This window comes from Octopus sinensis, unplaced genomic scaffold, assembly GCF_006345805.1.
Source record: "Octopus sinensis unplaced genomic scaffold, ASM634580v1 Contig13674, whole genome shotgun sequence".
NCBI classification, from domain to species: Eukaryota; Metazoa; Mollusca; class Cephalopoda; order Octopoda; family Octopodidae; genus Octopus; species Octopus sinensis.
Genome location: NW_021833026.1, coordinates 374,217 through 396,076, shown reverse-complemented (window position 1 = coordinate 396,076; position 21,860 = coordinate 374,217). Strand labels below are relative to the sequence as shown.

At 34.3% G+C, this 21,860-nt stretch overlaps 2 non-coding genes across 2 annotated transcripts; one reads left to right on the top strand and one right to left on the bottom strand.

The window, feature by feature from the left end:
• The first annotated feature begins 8,166 nt into the window (after window positions 1-8,166).
• On the top strand, window positions 8,167-8,238 carry Trnaa-agc. The gene has a single exon. It is a non-coding gene; the product is annotated as a tRNA-Ala (tRNA).
• Window positions 8,239-11,733: 3,495 nt separating this feature from the next.
• Trnas-uga lies at window positions 11,734-11,815 on the bottom strand. The gene has a single exon. It is a non-coding gene; the product is annotated as a tRNA-Ser (tRNA).
• Between the last annotated feature and the right edge of the window lie 10,045 nt (window positions 11,816-21,860).

The window sequence follows — 21,860 nt, the reverse complement described above, 5'->3', positions numbered from 1 at the left end:
CATGCTGTTCAGGAAAACAACCATACTCATAAAATATCGAAAGACTGGGATTTTGATGATTTAGACACAACTCAGAATTCCAACACTAAAATCTCTCCGTGGTACCGAAAATTCGTTAACTACCAGTCCTGTATAAACCTCCTTGATTCCCTAACTGCCAAATACGACGGAGACAATCTGACCTCTCTATTGGCATATCTCCACAAAAACGTGCACGTTTCAGTCCTCAATGACAAGCTATCCTGTCGTCCAACCGCCACATTCCACTATTTTGATTACATAAAAAAGTTTTGTGACAAAAGACAAGTGGCGGATCAAATCGAGACTCTAGTATCGTCCAAAGAAGCCAATGTTGCACGATTCGTTATGATTTATGAATAGATTTATCTAATTTCGTGTTTGTGGTGTATTTTGGACACCAAAGAGCTAATGGGAGCGCTCAGGGAAATCATTGACAGTCCAAAAATAAGCGTGATGGAGGAATATTCCAAGAATCTTTTATATGTTTTGATTTTTGGTTGATCATAGGAATTGTATAATCTGAAGAAGTTGGTTGGAGATGATACGGTGTGTGGGACGTATGGAAGGATGTTGAAAAATGGTCTTCAAACTCAAAAAAGTGGCACTGATTTTGGTATTTCGGCAGAGGAATTTAAAAAAGTTGTTTTTATGGGGAATTGTAGATGTTTAATATGTCAGCGAAGGAAGTGATGTGGTGTGAGTTGAGAGTTTATGGGGTGGAGAAGCAGTGGGATTTGATTGTTTCTTTGCTTTTTGATCGTCGTGGTAGACGGAAACTTGGTGAGGATTTACATAAAAGGGTTCGGAATTTTTTGATCAAGTTTGACCCACCAGAAATATTTGTTATTAAATATTTATCATGATTTATTTTATTGAGACTTATCACAATAAGGATTGTTTTCTTAGGATGTCGCGTTACGGACTGTTCTATAAAAGGTAAGAAGATTTAAATGGGTCTTCTCAATCTAATGATCAAACATAATTGTGGTTCAATCACAAATTTGGAGTTAACGAAACTAAGCCGAATTAATAAAATTAAGTTAGTCTTGATTTAGAACTAGTAATTATCGAGAAAACGTTGCCTCTCAGAATCGCAATGGAGATTATTTGGAACAGGTATTGCTTCTCCCGAGGCTTTTGACGTTTTCTGAACAAGTTTCAGAGTATTTTGGATCATGGGTCAGGATGTTTCTAGAGAGATTGGGGAAAAGAGCACTTTGTTCGACAGGTTAATGTATTTTGAGATTTTAAGTTCTTCAGTTTTTTTAGCAGTTAACCTTGGACTGATTGCCGAGTCGACTTTATTCGTTAACGAAACTATTTAAGAATTTGATAAATTTGTATATCTTTAAAAAAGGGCGCAATCTTCTAAAGAGAAAACTCACACTGATTCTATGGATAAAAAATGTCTAACATTGAAAAGTAAATTCTACAATTCTGAACAATTTAAATCGTTGACTGGACAATGATTAAAGAAAGTTCATCTTGTTCCATGGATGAAATATCCAGTACACCCCTCGACAAAAAATTTGGTTATTTAATCTTTCCTGCTTTTTTTCATTTAAAAAGAATAAATCATACTTTAAGATCCTTTAGATCTTCTAAAAATAATTTATTTTGTATTTATAATTAAAATAGATTTAAATTTTAATATTGCAAGAAATTAAAGCATGTCGGCAATTAGGTTAGTGACATAAAAATTGGTTATAAAATTTAAACCGTCAAATTTGCTAGTATTTAGAGATTGATCTTAATAAAAAAATATTTTAGATATAATACTCTCGATTCGTTTATGAAAGGGAAAATAATTGCGCTATACGACTTAAATATGTCATATATTAAAATTTCTAAAGAAACCGGTGTTCCATATTCAACAGTCGTAAATTTTATCAAGAAATACAATAAAACTGGATCATATGACCGCCAACATGGTTCTGGAAGACTATCAATTTTGAATAATGTGCAAATTAATCATTTGGTACGCACATCAGAGGAAAATTCATCTTTAACTGCTTCTGAACTCTCTAATGAAATAGAAAAGTTTTCTGGAACACGTGTCTTGTCTCGAACCATAATACGAAATTTAAATAAAAATGGAATTTTCGGAAGAATTGCAAAGAAAAAACCACTTCTAACAAAAAAACACATGGTTTCCAGATTCGAGATCGTCCAAAAATTTCTTCAAATTTCAGATCATGATTTTAGATCAACAATCTTTTCTGATGAATGTATTTTTGAATTATTACCGATCCAAAAAAGAAAAATTGTGTATAGAAAAAAATTTGAAATGAATAAATTCGAAAATATTACTCGAACTATCAAATTTGGAAAAGGTAAATTATGATTGAAAATCTATTAGATATTTGGAATTCTATTCCATCAAAAACACTTGAAAAATTAGTTGAGTCAATGAAAAAAAGGTGTTGGGAGATCTATTCGGCAAAAGGAGGTTATTCTACATATTAATCTCACAATAACCAAATTTTATGCCAATGAAGTCGTGTTTTTTCCAAATTTCTTAGACAAAATTTCAAAATTTAAATAATTAAATTAATTTTTATCAATTTTATCAGATTTTAAAATATATCTGAAGAAAAATAAAATCATTCTTTGTATGAATGAAGTAAGTTGAAGATTCACCAATATTTATGTCGAGGGGTGTATTATTTATTCGAGCCACTTGGATTATCAAAAGATGACTTTGAAGAAAGCTCAATTATCTAAATGAGAAAGATAAATGTAAAAAATCGAAAAATGGAAATCCCATTCTGCAATCATTGAAAAGTTATTTATGAAAATGTGTCTTTAAGGATAAACTGATGGCCTGTCGTTTATTATCCATTGTCGGGTATAAAAAGAAAAAAGCAGAAGTAAGGTCAAGAATCTCAGTAAACATATAAAACGAAATTAAAATTCTGGAAAAAAAATTGTAGTAAATCTGGGACTATTTTACCTCATTCCGAAATCTTACATATTCAATTTCTTTGAGATCTACGCTTTATTAAATGCATTTTATCATTATATAAGTTGTTAACAAGTACATCAATTAAGAACTCTCGAGCTATGTAGAAGAGTTCAATTTGCTGTCAGAGAATTAAATAGTCATTGAATGAAGTAAATAAAAATGCTTTATTTGGTGTTTAGATGGACATCGGGAAAGCTTTTGCAACTTCTTGAAACTTCGGAACGGAATGTTCAGGTCATCAGATTACTTAATAGAAAATGAGAGTTAAACACGACAATGCAGACACATGTGATATAATTTGTGGTATTTGCTCTCTAACAAATATCTTTTGATTCTGAACTATATTTGGGGCACTTTTATTTCTATAGTCCATTTTATAGCAGTTTATTTAATTTCCTACCAATAGAATACTAAATTAAAAAATTATCGACCCTGCTTATTGTGGCATTTTTTTTAAATAATCCTATTCTTGACGTAGTCCTACAAATACTATGAATCAGATCTATCGTTGAAATTCGATTGTCTGGTTTTTGAACTTTTCGGGAACATCTGAGGCAAAATTGAATTTCAATTTCCGGATGTGTAATTAAAAAAATTGTCAGAAATATTGCGAAAAATTTTACGAAAAGTATGATGACTGTATGAATAAGTTCAACATGGAAGACGTTTTTAATTGTGACGAAACCTGCCTTTTCATCAAAAAGCATCAGAATAAATCATTTGTCACTAAAGATGAAAATTGCTTGGGTAGAAAAATCTGTAAAGAAAAATAACAATCCGTCTATACTGTTCTATTAAGAATGAAAAATTAATTTGAACTTTTGGAGTTCAGATGTAATGCAAATAGAACTTGATGTAACTGAAAATGACTCTCAATTATATGATGGGTGTGATACTGAAATTGTGAATTATAACATCAAAGACACGATGAATATGATGAATATTTCAGAAAATTCATTGTTCAATGTATGTCCCGAACACTTAGTGAATATTATGTTTTTAAAATGAACGTCTGCGAGAAATTGAGAAAAAAATGTCATATTGGCGGGAAAATTAGCAATTACTTCTTTAATTGACAATAAAATGGATTTTTTGATTTTTAAATGCTATTTTATATAAAGAAATTAAAGAAAAAGTTGGAAAAAGGTATAAATCATCATACCCTCTGTATTTGGGCCAGATTTCTATTGGGGCAAGAGTCAAACTGTATTTTTAATCTATCGGGTTGGAAAAAATCTTGAAAAGTTTTCCACCAGCTTAGCTTTGATTTCTGCTAGACGGATTTGATGGATATATCAAAGTATTTGAAGACCAGGGTGGCATTATTATAAGAATACAAATTCTGAAAAGAATCTCCACTAAAGTGATTTAACAACAGGCTAATTCCAACTAAACTCAGTCAATATTTTTCTTGTTTTGTTTTCGTAAGACAGAAATCTTCTTTTTTCAGATACGCTATGTGGCTTTTGCCAAGGAAAACACTGACCATTGTGTGAAAAAATGTTGGAGAGATGCTTAGCGGAGAATTTTTTAGAAAGCATAAAAAGATTAAAAAGTGCCATCATTTGCACTTTTGTCGCTAATTTGGATCTACAAAAGGCTTAATCTTTTTAATCAATAATTACGAATGAATGTGTTGAAATAAAAGGAAGAACAGAAAGGATACAATTATTAACACCCTGACCTATTTATGTTCAAAAAGAACAGCAATATATTTCTCCTGTAAGTTGGATAAGTTACAATTGAAGTAGTAAAAATTGAGAAAACATGGTCAAATTTCGAAAGAACTAAATATTTTGCATCACAGAAAGACACAAATTGTTCTCACATAAGACGGAGACCGGCGTGATCTATGTTAACTCCGGCACAACCCAGGATACTTTATCACAATCCTTAATTGTGTTAAAATAATATTTATTAATTTAAAATTGCATAAAAATAAATATTATTAAATGCCGTCAATACAACGTATTGTATATCATTTCTCACACTTCATAACTAATTTATAACTAATGAAAAATTATAGATTTTCAATAAAATATTTAAAAGAATGAATTCTTCTTTGCCCACAAACTCAAAACTACTCCTAAGTTTAATTTTATTATTAATCGCCAGTCGGGGACGATGATAGGCACATCATTACTCATGACCTCGACACAAAGGAATGGAAGGAAGTGTGCCAACTGACAGATCCCCTTCGTTTTTTCAAAGTAGCCCGTCTTGGAAGCCGAGTTGTAATTGCCGGGGGTAACCTCTGTGGAGATAGCGTCTGTGTTTCTGGCCAAAGTAGAGATTCGATTCATTTGTTTATTTCACTCTGGTCATCTGTAGATTTGATTGTGATACAAACACAGTCCGCTATGACTGTGGAGTGCTCCCTCAGCCACTCTCAATGTTCCAAATGTGTTCGACTGGAACGAATTTGTACGTCATGGGAGGAAAGACACACGAAAATGATCCCCCGATTTCAAATCTATACATGTTTGGGGTTTTCTTGATATTTTTTGATGTTTTGACGACGGGAAGTGGATTTGGGACACTTTATCTCCCATGCCCGACGCTCGGTGGGACTTTTCTTCCGTCGTCTATGACAAATTTATTTATATTTTTGGGGGAAGGACTGTCGGAGGAATTGTCTCAAGTTTATCCTTGCTTTTGTACCCCAAGGCTGTGCCAAATATGAGATTGAGACCAATGTGTGGAGTCCAATTGCCGAGTCCCCTAAACCTCTGAGTGGCTCCGCTGTGCAGTCCGGTCTGGCGAGATTTACATGGTGGGGGGAAACGGATATGGGAAATATGGGGAGGAGGAAGTTAGTGATGTTTATATATACAATGTGGAGACCGATTCGTGGCGTAGTGGCCCATTATTGGAGTCTCCGAGAGCAAATGTTGATTTCATGTTGTAGTAGTTGTAGTTGACGTTGGTGGATGTAAAGGGACGGTTGTATGCTATTGGGGGTGTGAGTGGAGATGATATACTTGGGTCTTATGAGGTCTTGGAGGGGGATGAATGGGTTGAACATTTTGATAGTTTGTTGGATGGCTTTCTCGATGGTGGAGTTGTGCTATAATTTTTTTTTACTTTTCTTTATTTTCGGTTAAAATGTTTTTTTGAATGGACTGTGTGTATTGAAACAAGGAATATAAGTTATGCATGCATTGACTAAATATCATTGATTTATTTGTCGTTATCATAAATTTTGATTTATTCAATTCTTAATACATCTCTATTGGGGCATCTATTTAAAAAATGCCCTTCGGTTGCGGATTTTATTCATTTGCATTTTTAATGTTTTCCTGAAATTATAATTATCTTTCAAAGCTTCTGGAAACAAATGTTTCCAAATGAGAATTGGTAAATTTTACTCATTCGTATATTCTCGTTATCATTTTCTACTTCATTTTTTGAGAGAGTTTGAAAACGGCATTCATCAATTTTTAACTAATTCAGTGTATTTGTTGCCAATTCTTTATGATTATTCTTGTAACAACTTGCGTTGTCAAGCAAAAAGACTATATGAAGTGCAAAACTTTATATAAAAATTAAGTTTTTCAATTTCCAAATTTGAAAATTTCTGTATAAAAATGACCTAATTTTTAAACTCTCCAAAAACTTGAAGGTACCTCCAAAATAGATGTGCCCCAATGAAGAGGTCCGCCTCAGATGGAGGTTGCACTGTACTAATGTTCTGATATTCTGTTTTATAAAAAAGAGGGATTTTTCAACACAAGAGAATAAATTTTATTTTTATTTAAACATGTACAGATCATTTTTGAAAATATCGTCCAGGTAAATGTAGACAAAAACAAGATTCAATAAAAATAATCTTAATTAATATTTTTAGAAAAATGACTTAAAACTCTCAGAGAGCCTTCTTTCAGCAGTACTATGCATTACTGCTATAATATTAGATTAACAGAAGTCCTTTTTGGATAATCAACTTTCGTTGTTTATGCAATTTTGCGAGTTATATTCATATTACAACGATCCTTTGAAAATTAGAGTTAAGAACCCAAAAGATACCTCAATTGCGTACAGGACTAATGTTATAAATGAACTAGAGAAATAGTATAATAAGTACTTTGACCCTTGTTCAGTACCATAAGGTTAGGGTCCACGATAAGGTCAGCATAAATCGTGTGGGGGTAGTAAAAAAAGGAGAATCTTGCAAACAAGCTATGGCAGATGCACCAGACTAAAAATCAAGAAGAAAACTTTATCAAGTTTTTTCCATTCCATTTTAATTTTGTGCATATAAAGGAGGACCAAAAGTAGTGGATACCTTATTTTTGTAATTATAAACTTTTGGTTTACTTTAAAATTGAAATTATTGTTAAAATCTATTTATTCTGCATCATTTGAAATTAATTTTATTAATCTAATTATGCGTCAAAAATATCTTGGCTGTCACTAAAACTTTGAAACAATTAGAAATAAAAAATAGTTAATATAACATTTTAAAAATAGCTAATCTGTCCTGTCGAGATTTGTAAAGTCTTTCGCGAACAATACTCTCAGCGTCGTGTGACCTCATAACTATGATTATTTTATAAATATAACATGTATCTTTGTTAATTGTTTTAGTTTTTGAATCAAGTTTTTCATTACGCGGTTGAAAATATTCCAATTTGTTTTTTACAAAATATGATCTGTCAAAAACTGTATCACCAAAATTTCCACTCCCATTTACATTCGGAGATGAAAATTTCAAATAAAAGTTAAATTTGTTCATTTATTGACATCGAGCAAATTGAAAGTTATATACCTGTAATTGATTTTCTGTTCAGGAATAATAATTGTCATTCAGAATTTGACAATAATCTAACACCAACTGTGGTTATAATTTATCAAGCTTTTTAATTATGAAAGAATAAAGATTAAGTTGTGTAAAGATTATGTTTTCCTGATTTGTTAAGAAGATCACAATAGTCGATATTTTAATTTATTCATATTTGCTCTACATACACGAGAGTACTTTATTTAAATCTAACATTCGTATCCTCAACCCGTAGTGTCCAGAGGATTCCAGGAGTGAGGATAATCAGCATTTGTCTCCTAGGAACTTGGTCAACCTGCTTTTTTTGACAACCACGGAAATTAACTGCAAAGTGATATATTCAGAAATACAGTATTATATGTAAGTATCTCATGACTGAAAAAAGCAAAAACAAAAGGACGGGGATATGGTTTAGTGGTATAACGCTCGCTTAGCATGCGAGAGGTCCTGGGTTCGATTCCCAGTATCTCCAGTTTTTTTATTCTAACGTATTAAAAGAAAATTTAATATGAATGATTATTTTGATTATCTTATTATCTTGATTTTAATTACATCAAATGAAGAATGGCATCTATGAAATCAAAGCACCTAGTGCATCAGATAAAAGGGTTTTTAAATATTCATAAAAAATTAACTTTTTTTAGTTTAAAAACAAAAGATCTCTAGAGCAAGCTGAAAAATGTCGTCTTTCATCACATTTTTGTAGAAACTAGTACCTTAGTAGATTTGCATATTTTTATTAATATAACTTCCTTGACAGCTTCTTCGATTTTTTCTTTATTTATTTGATTACATTTTTTGAACATCATCTGTACGTCACTCATGAATTTTATTTTTAGGAAAATAAAAAAAAATTATGTATTACAACTATAACTTGTCATTCAAGCTTTTTTTAAAGAAATATGTACCAATCTGAATAAAATACACGATTCGGCGCGATCATATCCTTGAAACTGTCCGATTTCGTTTCTCTGCCTTATATCCGATCGTCCATCTGTCTTGCGCCTCCCCAGCTGTCTCTTGTTTGCCGACAATGTTATTATGTCGAAACTGGTATTCAACAAGGCGACCCTCTTGGGCCCCTTTTATTCTCACTCGGTGTTGATCACATTGCCCGCCAATTGTCCTCCGAGGTAAACATTTGGTACCTCGATGATGTTACTCTCGGCGGAGCTTTGGAGACTGTCAGGAATGATATAGAAAAAATTATTTCTGGTTTTGCCTCCATTGGGCTCGCTTTGAATGGATCCAAATCCGAGCTGATATGCTTGTCTGCAAGCCCTTCGGAATTCAAACTTATTTTTTCCACCTTATCTCATCATATTGAAGGCCTGGGCATCACCCAGCTTGATGACCTTATCATTCTGGGTTTCCCAATCAATAGCAAGGCCACTAAGAAGGCTTTATATGACAGGCTCGAAACTCTAATCTCCCGCATTTCTAAACTTGAATCCCATTTAGGCCTTTTCTTGCTCAAGAACTATCTCTTTATACCGAAGCTAACTTATCTCATGCGCTCATCGCCCTGCTTTCTCGAACAAAATCACTTGTCTCGTCTTGACAACATGGTCTCCGAAGCTCTTGAGCTTCTCGTAAATATCAAATTCAAACCTTCAGACATGCGACGGGTTAATTTACCTATTCGTTACGGGGGCATCGGCATTCGTTCTTGTGTTGATTTATCCCTCCCATGTTACCTTTCCTCGTTGTCTGCCTCTGCTAGTTCCTTCAACTCTGTTCTCTTCCCCTCCCCTGAACAGCCCGAGTTGTTGGAATATACGGCGGGTGTCAACATGTGGATTTCTCGTGGGCTTAAAATCCCGGACGTCCCTCCAGTTCAAAAGAATTGTTCCCATGTACTCGAAGATATCCGCCTACGTGCTGACCAATTTCAGTTGGCAAGCATTAATTGTGCTTGTCAACCCCACTCGGCCGATTGGCTCTGCTGGAATGTTCCTGGACGACGAATCTGTCCGCATCGGAATCTGTTTACGGCTTGGCATAGAGATTTGCCAGCCGCACCATTGCAGATGTGGACAACTCATTGACAGGAGAGGTTTACACCTTCTCTCTTGTCGCCTCAGTGCCGGCAGGATCCCCAGGCACGCCTCATTGAATGACGTTGTGAAGCGCGCGCTTGACGCCGCTGGATTTCCCTCGATGTTAGAACCGATAGGACTAGACCGTGGAGATGGAAAACGCCCTGACGGGTCGACCTTATTCCCGTTCAGGAAGGGAATGGAACTCGTGTGGGATGTTACTTGCGTAGACTCATTTTCTTCATCATCGTTGGTTGACTCCGCTTCCCGTCCTGGATCTGCATCTGCCCTTGCCGAATCTAGGAAAACTGCAAAATATGCCTCTTTGACCGATACCTGCTGCTTCATTCCCCTGGCTTTCGAGACCAGTGGGATAATTGGACCCAAAGCCCTCAAACTCCTCTCAGAGATTAGTTTAATCATCTCGAGGAGGAGTCACGACAGTCGCAAAACGAGCTGGCTTTTACAGCGGATATCGCTCGCGATATTACGTGGAAAATGCCTGTCCATCCGCTCGGCGACTCATCTAAATTAGTTAACTTCTCTATTTTATTTGTTATTTCACAAAAAAAACACGCCAAATAATTTAAATTTGTCACAAATGGCCAAAAATAGAAATTTAAAAGAGTAGTCTGGCAGAATAAATAATTGATTGTTTATTTTAACGGAATCACATTAAAAATATAATATTATCTCCCATAACTGGGTTTATCTTTAAAGAATAAACAAAAAAACTCCTAATACAAATTCAACGTGCCCAAAATACCGAGGGTGTCCCAATAAGGCGTTGATTTAACAAACTTAGGCAAATAAAAACCAAGTAACAAAACCATTTGACTGATGAACTCCAAATTCAACTTCTACTTACATTGGCACGCAAAGAATCTCTTAATTATCAATTTGGCGTTGATCTAAAAAGATTAAAAACTCATGATTTTATAAATGAAAGAGAACACTCGACCATTTCTGACAAAAACATTAAGAAGTATGATGTTTTATTTCCAAATCTATTAAGATTCGGATTTATTTGTGTTTGATGTGAAAATGACCTTATTAGAAAACTTCAGGAGCAAGAATAGAAAAGGTTTGGGTATGGTCTTGTACTGAAGAACTAGAAGATAAGGATGAATGTAAAAATTATTCCATATTATTTAGAGTGTGGATAACAATTAGATGGACAAAGTTTTGAATATAAGCACGATGACATCAATAAAAAACTAATTAACTAATTTCATAACTAAGGTCTGATCTTTCGAAGTGAGAAAGGGGTGGCACTTGACGAACTTCCTTTCTTTCTTCCTCTTCTTCTCTAAGAAGGTGAAGTCCAACGCCTCTTGTTGACTAAATGTCAGGAAAGGACTGGATCGACGACCATCAAACAGATACTTTCCCAAACTATTGTCAAAACAGTTACTGCATATATACCTGTAGAGATCTATCTGTACCTCTTGTGGTATTAATGACCTGTTCATCCGATGTTGTAATACACGAAGTGATATGGACTTTAGTGCATCACCACTAGCTCGTTTGCTAAAAGGTCATACTTCTTCTTTTTCTCCACTTCCACTGTATGCAAACGATCTAGGCACTTAATCCCCATCTCACGATAATGATCTCTTTGGTGAACTAATAGTGGATCACGATGTCGGGTTTGTTGTGCCGGACAACAATCGAGGTGAGTATTGGGGTATCCATTATAATGTACACAAATGTACACCACACCGATTGAACTCGATGGGTTTGCAGCTTTCTAAACCGCCTAAGGCTATACTTATTGCAGAGCAGAAGATATGGTTACAAATTTTTTTGCTTTTATCTAATCATGTCACTTAAAATATACCTAAATATTAATCATTTTTTTTTAACCAGACTTTATTTAGTTCAAGCAAAAATGATAATCAAATTATTACATATCACAATAACAAAATCGACACTGGCAGGATTCGAACCTGCGCGGGCATAGCCCAATGGATTTCAAGTCCATCACCTTAACCACTCGGTCACAGTGCCTTTATTCGACTATTTTTAATAATTAGCATTCTCTTTTTTACAATTAGATGAAAGCTAAGTCTCTTTGATTATTTATTCCAAGTGGTTTATGCGCGCTGAAGCCAAAATCCTACTTCTGGTTGTGTACCCTATATTCTCGATTTTAACGCGCAATAGAAAATATCACAAAGGTGATTTTTCGCCAGAAACATTTGGAAAAACGCAGTAATCGAATATAGTACACATTTAAAATTTCTCGATGACGAAAATCAGAAATCTAATCCTTCAAATAAAGAGTCCGCATCAGAACTTCAAATATCTCTCAAATATTCTTCTTTCTCTTTGCCTGTCCTTTTATCCGTCCCCCCATACATCTCTTTGTTGAATATCTCATCAACGTACACGCTTCCTTCATCCACTTGCTCTTCCTCTCAACACATCATCCTCAGTACCATCCAGTTTATTGGTGAGGCTACACTTCTTGAAGCCTCTGGTGATGATGGCAGGCTCCATAGCGTCCCAACTCTTCTTGATCCACTGTGTGACTAGCTGCAGTGATGGCTTTCTGGTATTGTCACTTGCTGTAAATGTTTTCTCCTCTGAATCAATTTATTCCGCACATCTCTGCTTTATCTGTTGCTTGAAGGGACAGTTGCACGATACGTCCACGACCTTGTGATGTTTGTAGGCTTGACACTCTTTAATGTGTGTGTATTTTGAATTCAAAGTTGGAAATTTCAGAATGTCTGTGCGTCAAAGTGAGTTTGACAATACTTTTTTTGATCAAAAATGTGTAATCTCAAAATTTTAATAAACCAATTTGTTTTCAATGTGGTAAAATCTTTTCGTATGAGTCAATGAAATTGTCTCGTTTGATTGAAAATTTAAATCTAAAACATCATAATTCAATTGGTTTGGGACGGAAAAGTGTCTGGTTTGGGACATCACGTGTGTGAACTCCTTTTCCAATCAGAATATCAAATTATGTATCGAAAATCCGGGAGCTCCGTCTGAACGGGCTGAGAAGAGAAAAGCTGAGAAATACGCTGGAATTGGGAATGGCAGAGTGTTTGTCCCCCTGGCTGTTGAGACGTCAGGAATACAGGGGCCTTCTACTCGGACCCTACTCCAGCGCATTGCCTCATTAATCGAAAGGGTTACCGGCGACCCGTGTGAGCACCGGTATTTAATCGAACGAATATCTATAGCCATAGTCAGAGGCAATACTCTGGCTATCTGTCAATGACGATTTTTCTCTTGAAATAATTCAATTTGAAAAAGGCAGACTTTTTTCTGAATTAAAAAAGAATTTTAAAAATAAAAACTCTTTACCGACAATCTTTAATAAAAATATATCTCAAAATGTCTCTGGATTATTTTATTCATATAAAGTAGCAGAGATAATCGTAAAAACTGGTTGCATCATTATTTTAAATTATAGGTAATTCCCATTCTATTGCAGAAAATGTCATTCTCTAATTCCTTTTGTGTCATTTTTCTTGATTTTCCTTCAAGGTCGATAACCAAATTGGTTACAAAAGATAAATCATTTAAATAAACAACAACCACGCACCGGGATACGACCAAATCCCAGCCAAACTTGTGAAATATTTACTTGATTTAACTCTTAAATGCATAAAACGTGATGAAAATTCTAATCTCAACTCCATAACAAGTTTGTATATTCCGAAACATCAGTCGGATTCGTAAAAAAAATCACAAAATGTGTGATATATTTTGGAACTGTAATTCCCGCAACTTCAATCTATTTTCAAAAGCAGTGATTTCGACATACAATTTAAAACTTCCTTGCGTTTTTAATTGTCTGAGTAAGCTTTTATGGACGACCAGAACCCAGTGCACGTGAAAAAGACATTGTTTTTCATGGGCCTGCTGCACCAAAGAATTCCAAAACATTGATTCTTTGGCAATTGTTCTCTGTTAACCCCCTCGTCTTAATTTTTCCGAAATTAAATACTTGACAATAAAACTTCAGGATGACATCTTGTTGTATTTTACATTTAACTTATTAACAAAAAACCCGAGTTTTATTAAGAGAAAAAGTATAGCAAAAAATTAGTTGTCACGTATTTTTAAACAAGATTTTTAAGAATATTTGGTTACTTTAAAATATACAAAATTAAAAAACATACATTTCAATTGCTCACGCTTTTTTGAACAGACTGTACTTGACATGTACTCTTGGTTCGTTATCATGTATTTGATCCTCACAGTAACTCAGATGTGCCACCATTAAATAGGGCTTAATCGAGTTTTTATCACTACTCTACATAACTATCTGCTCGTCTGATTCCTCCGTTGCCCACTTTTGCCAATCTCGTCACCCAATCCTCTCCCTCCATTCCTTCCTTTATTAATTCTAATTTCCATATTCAACAAATATTTAAAAATATTCCAATTTCCATATTTAACAAATATTTTAAATATCAGTCAATGACCAGGCCATACTTCCTTTGCATATTTCTTCCCTTCAAAACACTTTCTCTCAACCAGGTGCTTGCAATCGACCATCCCACCTCCCACTCGAGTAGACAGACTCTCCTGTCCCCTCTTTGTGGGTATCAACACTGATTCTGGTTCCAAATGTCGGAACTTTCCCACACTCTCGTCAAACTCGTCTTCATTAATAATAAAATCCTCACGTGCAAATGTAACACGTGGTCGATTACAATACTCTTTTTTGGAGGGAAAAAATGCATTTATCACTTTTTTCCCGCGATTAGCAATTGTATTGATTCTTGTGAGTTCCTTAAAAATATATAAATAAAATAAACGTCCACATCCGAGGATTCCTCTTCCACAAAGACATTTCCCTTCTCTTGAATACCCTCGTTGATTACGTAATGTCTCGTAGAGGCACCAAAGTGAATTTTGGCGCCAAATCTGACAAGTTCTGGTTTGGCGGGAATTAATCTCGTTTTTTCAATCCACGTGCCATGGGCTTAAATATTGGGATACTCAAACCACTGCCCAGGTCGACTAGGAAGGATTTCTGGAGGGCTCCATGCCACAAGAGGGCTGCGTGGACTCGGGAGGATGAGGCGTGCTCTATTATAAAGTCATTCAGGAGTTTATTTCTGCCAAAATAGTAACATTTTTTCTGATCGATTGGTAATTTCTGTGGGTTATGAGAATATAGTAAACGGTGGCTATTTGTGAATCTTTTATGACTTGAATGTGTAGGCCTTTTGGAGGGACTGAAGCCCTGATTATACATTTTATATTTTTTATTACCATGATGGGATTTTATAATTTTTAGCTTCCTCTATTTCATCCATATTTACCACTTTGATAAAATATTTAAAATTTAAAAATAGTAAAATATATATTTAAAATTATATTTATAATATTGCAAAAAATATTATTAACATAAATTAACTGTGTTTATAATTTAATCAAATAATATTTCACAATTAAATTCGCCATCTACAAAAATCATAAATAAAAACTAATTTAATAAATAAATTTTTAATTAAAAAATATTTTCAAAAATATATCATTTAAATTATTTCAAATAAATTATCTCCAAACAATAGTAAATGGACGTGGACCCCTCCCAACCAAACACAACAGTAAAAGAAATCCAAAAGAAAATAGAAGAAGCCTTCACTGTGTTCGACCACGAGCAGAACAAAACAATCGATATCCGAGAGGCGGGAACTGTAATCCGTTCCCTGGGCTGCTGTCCTTCTGAGAGCGAGATCAGAGACCTAATAATGGAGATGGAGGTGACATGCCCTCGTTACCCTTCAGGACGACAATTCCGAAAGCAGTATTTCTCTGGAGAAGTTCAGTTCAGTCCTGACCTTAATATTGCTGGAGAAGAGCTACAAGCCAGCAGGAGAGAAGTTGTTGATGAAGGCATTTGAGACGTTGGATGTGGAGAATAAAGGTTGTGTGTGGAGGGTATTTTAGGGTATCTTACATTTGAGGAGGTGAGTGCATACATGACTGAGCGTGGGGAGGCATTCTCGGCTGATGAGATTGAGGAAATGATCTCACATGCGACATCTATTAGTCCTGAGTGTTTGAACTACAAGAACTATGTTGTTTCCATGATTCCACAAGATTTTTAAATTTATTAATATAATTTATTAACTTTATTTTATTTATTAACAAATAATTTATTAATGATTTCATGTGGAGTTTTAATTCTAAGAAATAAATTCTTATTGTTAACGCTCCTATGGAATGTGTCCTAATAATAGGGACAGCCTTTACCTCTTTTTTAGCATATTTTATCTAATAAAAAAATTCTTGCTTTAAATCAAATTGATTATTTGATGTCACAGTCAGATAAAGAAACACGCCGTTAATGAAACGCTAACATCAAATTGACAAAAAAATCATATCGAAAAAAAATAAATTACAGTAAAACCTCTGGTGCTCGCCACCTCTATTGCTCGCCACATATTTTTCAAAAAATTAAAAATTTCTAGTAAATTTTGATAAACATTCTATTGCTCGCCATTTTCTAAATCTCGCCATTAATTTAAAAAAATTTTTTTTTTGCTAAACTATTTTTTACATAAAATATTTCAACCACTGTTGACGGCGTCACTCGTCAATCCGGGGTGCATGTAATATGCATGGAACCTTCCGTCGAAATGATAACAGTGAGATTCGAACCCAGGAGCTTCGGAAAACTACGAAGTTCTTTAAGCACTGTGGAACCGGATGTCTACTTCAGCCACACTCGAAAAGAAAAATTAGATGGAGCAGAGATACATGTCTTCGTTCGGGACGTCTTCCTCTGGATTAGTTAGTTTCCTAATAGCATGTTCTCTCTCTGTCTTGATCTTATGTGGCTGGCCCAAGCGAGATGTTAACATTCCGTTCTCATCTTGCGGCAGGGCTTCTTGTTGTTGTTGTTTCAACCACGCTAAATTCAACATGCGTAAGTGCACAAGATTGTCTTTTAATGAAAAACGTCGCATTATTGCGTACATGGAGAAGAACAAAAGTCTCACGATAGACCGTATAGCTTACTTCTGTTTTGAAGAAAAAATATCTCGAAGGGCTGTGAACAATTTAAGACTTGGAAAAGAGAAAATAATGTCTACTGATCCCATTTTCTCCAATAAGAAGAGATTATCTAACTTAACTTATTCTGTTATTGACACCGAACTATTAACTTGGAATAGAATTCTTCAAAGGACATTTTAATAAACTTAAATTTGAGTTTATGGTAGAAAAATTGAAAATGGAGAAAATCCACTGGAAGCTCATAAAAAATTAACCTTAAAAGATGGTCTTCTTTTTACATATTTTTCCTGGAAAAAAGTAACGACCAAAACAATTACAAAGTGTTTCGGACATTCAAAATAAATCGAATGTGAAAATCAACTCGAAAGAACAACTGTTAAAATTGATAATTATGATCAAATGGTAAATATCTTAAAAATATTGGACCCGGTGGATAAAGATGATTTTATTAATCATGAATTTACCGAAATAGATGAAATTGAAGATTACCTTAATATTGCTGGAGATTCTTTTCCACAAAAATATGACGATGAAGATACTCATAATGACGAATCTCATGTGAATTCAGTAGAGGCTTTGAAAATGTTGAAAAGAATAAAGTCATTCTTTTATCAAAATGAAAATTTTGATATAAATTCGTTGGAACTAATCGACACAGTTATTAGAAATATGGCTGAATTAAAAAAAACTATTAAAGATTTTTTTAGTTAATTTTTTCTTTTTAATTTCTTTCGATTCTCTTTGTTTCTTTGCTCAAATATGACTTGGAAGGATCACTAATGATCGGAAAGTATCGAAAACCGAGATGTTTTCAAAATTTCAAAGTCAAAAAATTTATTGATTATTTCCATTGCTCGCCAAATTCTATTGGTCGCCATTTTTTCTTCGGTCCCGAAAATGGCGAGCACTAGAGGTTTTACTGTATTACAAATCGTCATTGGAAAAGATTAATTAGTTATTAATTTTAATAAAATCCGATTTTTAAGGTTTAAATTAAGAAGCGTAATAGTAGGCGGATAGTGAGAGACTAACTAAAGAAATTCTCAGTATTATACAAAATATCAAAGAAGAAAATTCAGAAATTGGATTTCCAGATAGCATGAGCCGCCTCAAAAGGTTCAGAATCAGAAAACTATCTGAATCTTTTACATTCGAAAATGGAGTTGTATTCTACAATAGAACTGGTCTAAAATTGCATTTTTTTGCGAGGATGAAATGAAGCTTAAATTTATTGAAGTAGAATTTATCTCAATATAATTTAGGCGGAACATAATCTTAATCACTTTGGACGGGACCGCTTATTCTCAAAGCTGAGAAGATTGATTTATGGAGTCACAAGGGAAGAGATACAGCGTGTAATTTCTCGTTGTGCACCATGCAAGCATACGTGAATTTAATAAATGCTGGTGAAAAAGTGGTGCAACGAAGAAAGTGGAGATTTGATGAGGGATCCATTGAAATTGGAACTCAGGTATTATTACCGGTTTTGTTCCGAGACTCGTGAATTTCTTGTACTTTTGTCTCGTTTCCGGAAATCGAACTCTATCCAGTCACGAATTCCTGAATCGGCCAAAATTCAAGTTTTTCAACTTTCAACAATTCAGAATTTCCATTAATAAATTTAAAATTATTCAGAATTCGATATCAGCTATTTTTCCCTTCAAGGCTTTCTCGTCCAATTCAGAGCACTCAGGACATTACTCGAATGGTTCGCAGCAAGCTTATGCAAGGCGACGTTCGCAGTGCAGTACGTGTCATTTCCTCAAACACTACAATTGCCCCCACCTCTGATAAAGTCCTCGACCAATTGCGCTCTAAACACCCCGGTGCCTCGAATGATTTATCTGAAATCCCAGATCTGATTACTGATTCCCATTCTGTATATCCCGTCTCTCCGACAGAAGTAAATACCGCCCTCAGTTCTTTGCCATTCAGTAGCAGTGGGGATAAAGGCATTTAAGAATCATTTCAATAACTGGATTATGAAAACGATTATCTATGATAAAAATCCTGCAGCACAAATAAATGAAGCAATAAAGGGAATCACAATATTGGATGCTATTTCATGTTCGAAATTGGCATGAGACGAGATTACAGACACTTCAATACAATATTGCATTGAAAAAGCTTTTGAATATGACTGTCGGGAAAAAGAGGACATCGGAGAAAGTGTGATTAATTCCGATACTGTGGAAAATGCGATTTTGGAGAGTTTCTGAGATGATAACAGTAGTGATGAAGAGGAGTGCAGCCAACAATTTCTGCTATCACAGGCGACGTCCGCGAATCAAGATGGTTTTTCGAGCGGATATCCCTTGCGATAGTACGCTCTAATTCTTTCTCGATCGCGTCGGTTTCCCGTCCATGAAGCTTTCAACACTTGACCGAATTCTTTTTGTCGTAATAAACCACATTAGAATCAAAAAAAGTGATGCGTCAAATTCGAATTATTTTGAGAATGACGATAAAAATACTGAGAAACAAGTACATGAAAACCTTGTTAAAGCTGGAGAGAAAATGTAAAAACGTCGTAGGTGGAAATATGACGCAGAAGACATTGAAATTGGAAATACAGTGCTGCTGAAACACGATAGGGATGATAACCCTGGTAACCGCAAATACCCATTATATGACGAACTGAATATAAATAAGTACACAGTTTCAGAAAAAATTGAAATATTCTTTCCATTCAACATACCATTCAAAATTTTAAAAATTAAAATTTTGTCAAATAATGGAACAAAAAATTCTATAACCACAATTGTGTTCGGGATATACAATATGTGAACTAACTAACTTAACATCGTCCACCTGTTTGGGAGATGGCTCATTACTAGACGGAGAACAAGGGACGGACAGCCAGTCAGAGTTGAATTCTGAATGAACAAAGGATAGACAGCGATCTTTGATCCGCTAAACGGAAGAAACGTGTTTGGCATCACGTGAGGGAATTGATATAGAATTGAGGCAGTCAGGGAAGAAACAGAATAACTTGAACCAGGTTCCAAGAGCGTTGGAAGACAGTGCCTGGTCGATCAAGACCTGGTCGATGAGTGGAATAGAGATAGTTAACGGAATAAATTTAGAACTGATAGGATAACCACAACGAACCAAATCCTAAATGTTATTGAGCAGAAGACTCCGGAAAATGCACTTGATCTATTCAGATTCAAAGCAAATGTGAGTTCGATGCAAAAAACAAAACACTTGATTAAAATTAACTGATTTTTTATTAAAAAATAATTTCCCCAATTCGAGGTCGCACTGTATTTTCTTTTTTTCAAGAATCGAATTTTTACTTTTACTAAAATGAACTACAACTATAAAAACACAAAATAAAATACTAAAAAGATCAAAATGTAAAAAAATCAAAATAAACAATAAAATAGTAAAAAAATCAAATTTAATTCAAGAAATCCTTATGAATGGAGATTGATTAATTGACAAAATAAATACAAATTCACTTGTAAAAAAAACTTTATCCAGAATATTTTACCAGTAGTCAAATTAATTAATCTTCAAACAAATAAAAAAATAATAATATTAAACAAAAAAACATTAATAGCAAAAACAAATAAAATAAAAACTAACAACCAGAAACACAACAAAAGAAAAAAATAACACGTGATAATCTATTGAATTAATTCGATAAATTTAAAGCATTTAAAACATTAAATAAATAACATTTAATATTGTCAGTTTTTTGGAATTCAGCTGGGTTTTTATAAATATAAATTTAAATTTTGAATAATAATTTCTTAATTTTGGCAAAAAATTTGTTGAGGAGTGCAGTTTCAGAATGATCCGCCTATTACTCGGAAGTAAGCAGTTGAGTGTACGTCTTGGTGATGAGGGGTCTCGTCTCATTCGAAACAACGTTCTGAGAGGGTCATTTATCCAAAGGAAATGGTGGAAAGGCTCAAAGAAAAGGCAAATACAGTCACATTCTTGGAACAGGAGTTGATGAATTTTGCCCAGAAAATAAAGAAGTAAAGTTACCTTTTCATTTTGGAGTCGAGGAGAGATTGGGCTGTCTAGAGAGTGGATTGAGGCAAGAGGAGACTCACTCAAAGAGACTAAGGCTCTCTCTGAGGAGATTGGTCGATTAAAGTGATAAAGTAATTTGATTGGTCCAGAGGGTGTCTGGCCAAAAAGGGAGATGAGTTGCAGGCAGCTGAGGAGGCTTACTTCTGTCTGTCGGAGAAGGTCAGGAGAATGGAGGAGATGAAGAATGCCCACAACACTATTCTGCAGAATATTAAGAGTACTTCAACCGGAAAATTGTCTAAGGGATTGTGTCTATGTCTTGGGGCTCACTGCTTCTTGCGATGAACCTCATTTTTGATAAATATAAAATGTGATTTGATTAGTTATTTTTAAACAATTAGTGTCATGTGAGGAACTAAAATAGTTGGTAAAGTCATATCGAATTAGTCTGGGCAAAACAGTTAGGTTTTGTTGCATTTTTGTTACTTTTTTTCCTTGGGGGTGCCTTCATTGAGTTCACAATGATCAATTTACGATTAATGGAATTAATTTTTGTTGGCATTTTGTATGCTCATTGTAGACGAGGTGTTCAAGCACAATCACTCTAATAAGATGGCCCTCCAGATTATTCAATCTGAAAAGTTTAATCACCAATAAAATGTTAATTGTGTCTGTAACAATACATTATGATGTCAACATTTTATTTAAGAGTGTCCTTGAGTAACCAACGCAGTCGCCATTACAGTAAATTATCTTTATTAGAAAGAAATATTGAATTTTTATCAATTGACTGTGATTAAATGTGTATTATTTAAAATTATAGGTGAAAGTTCAATTCTAATTCTTTGTCCAGCATTCGAGAATATTCAAACAATTTCTACAGCTATGCTGCATAGAAAAGTCCCCAAATCTGGAATTCCCTAGATGGCATTTGTTCGTACCAAATAAGGAAAAAGAAATTCCAGGAGAAATTTTATAAGGCTTCCGAGTGAGAGAAGTAATAAAGATTGTCTACTTGGGTAAGCATTCTTCTTCGTAGGCTTTCTTTTCATCCCTAATAAAGAATTTGTTT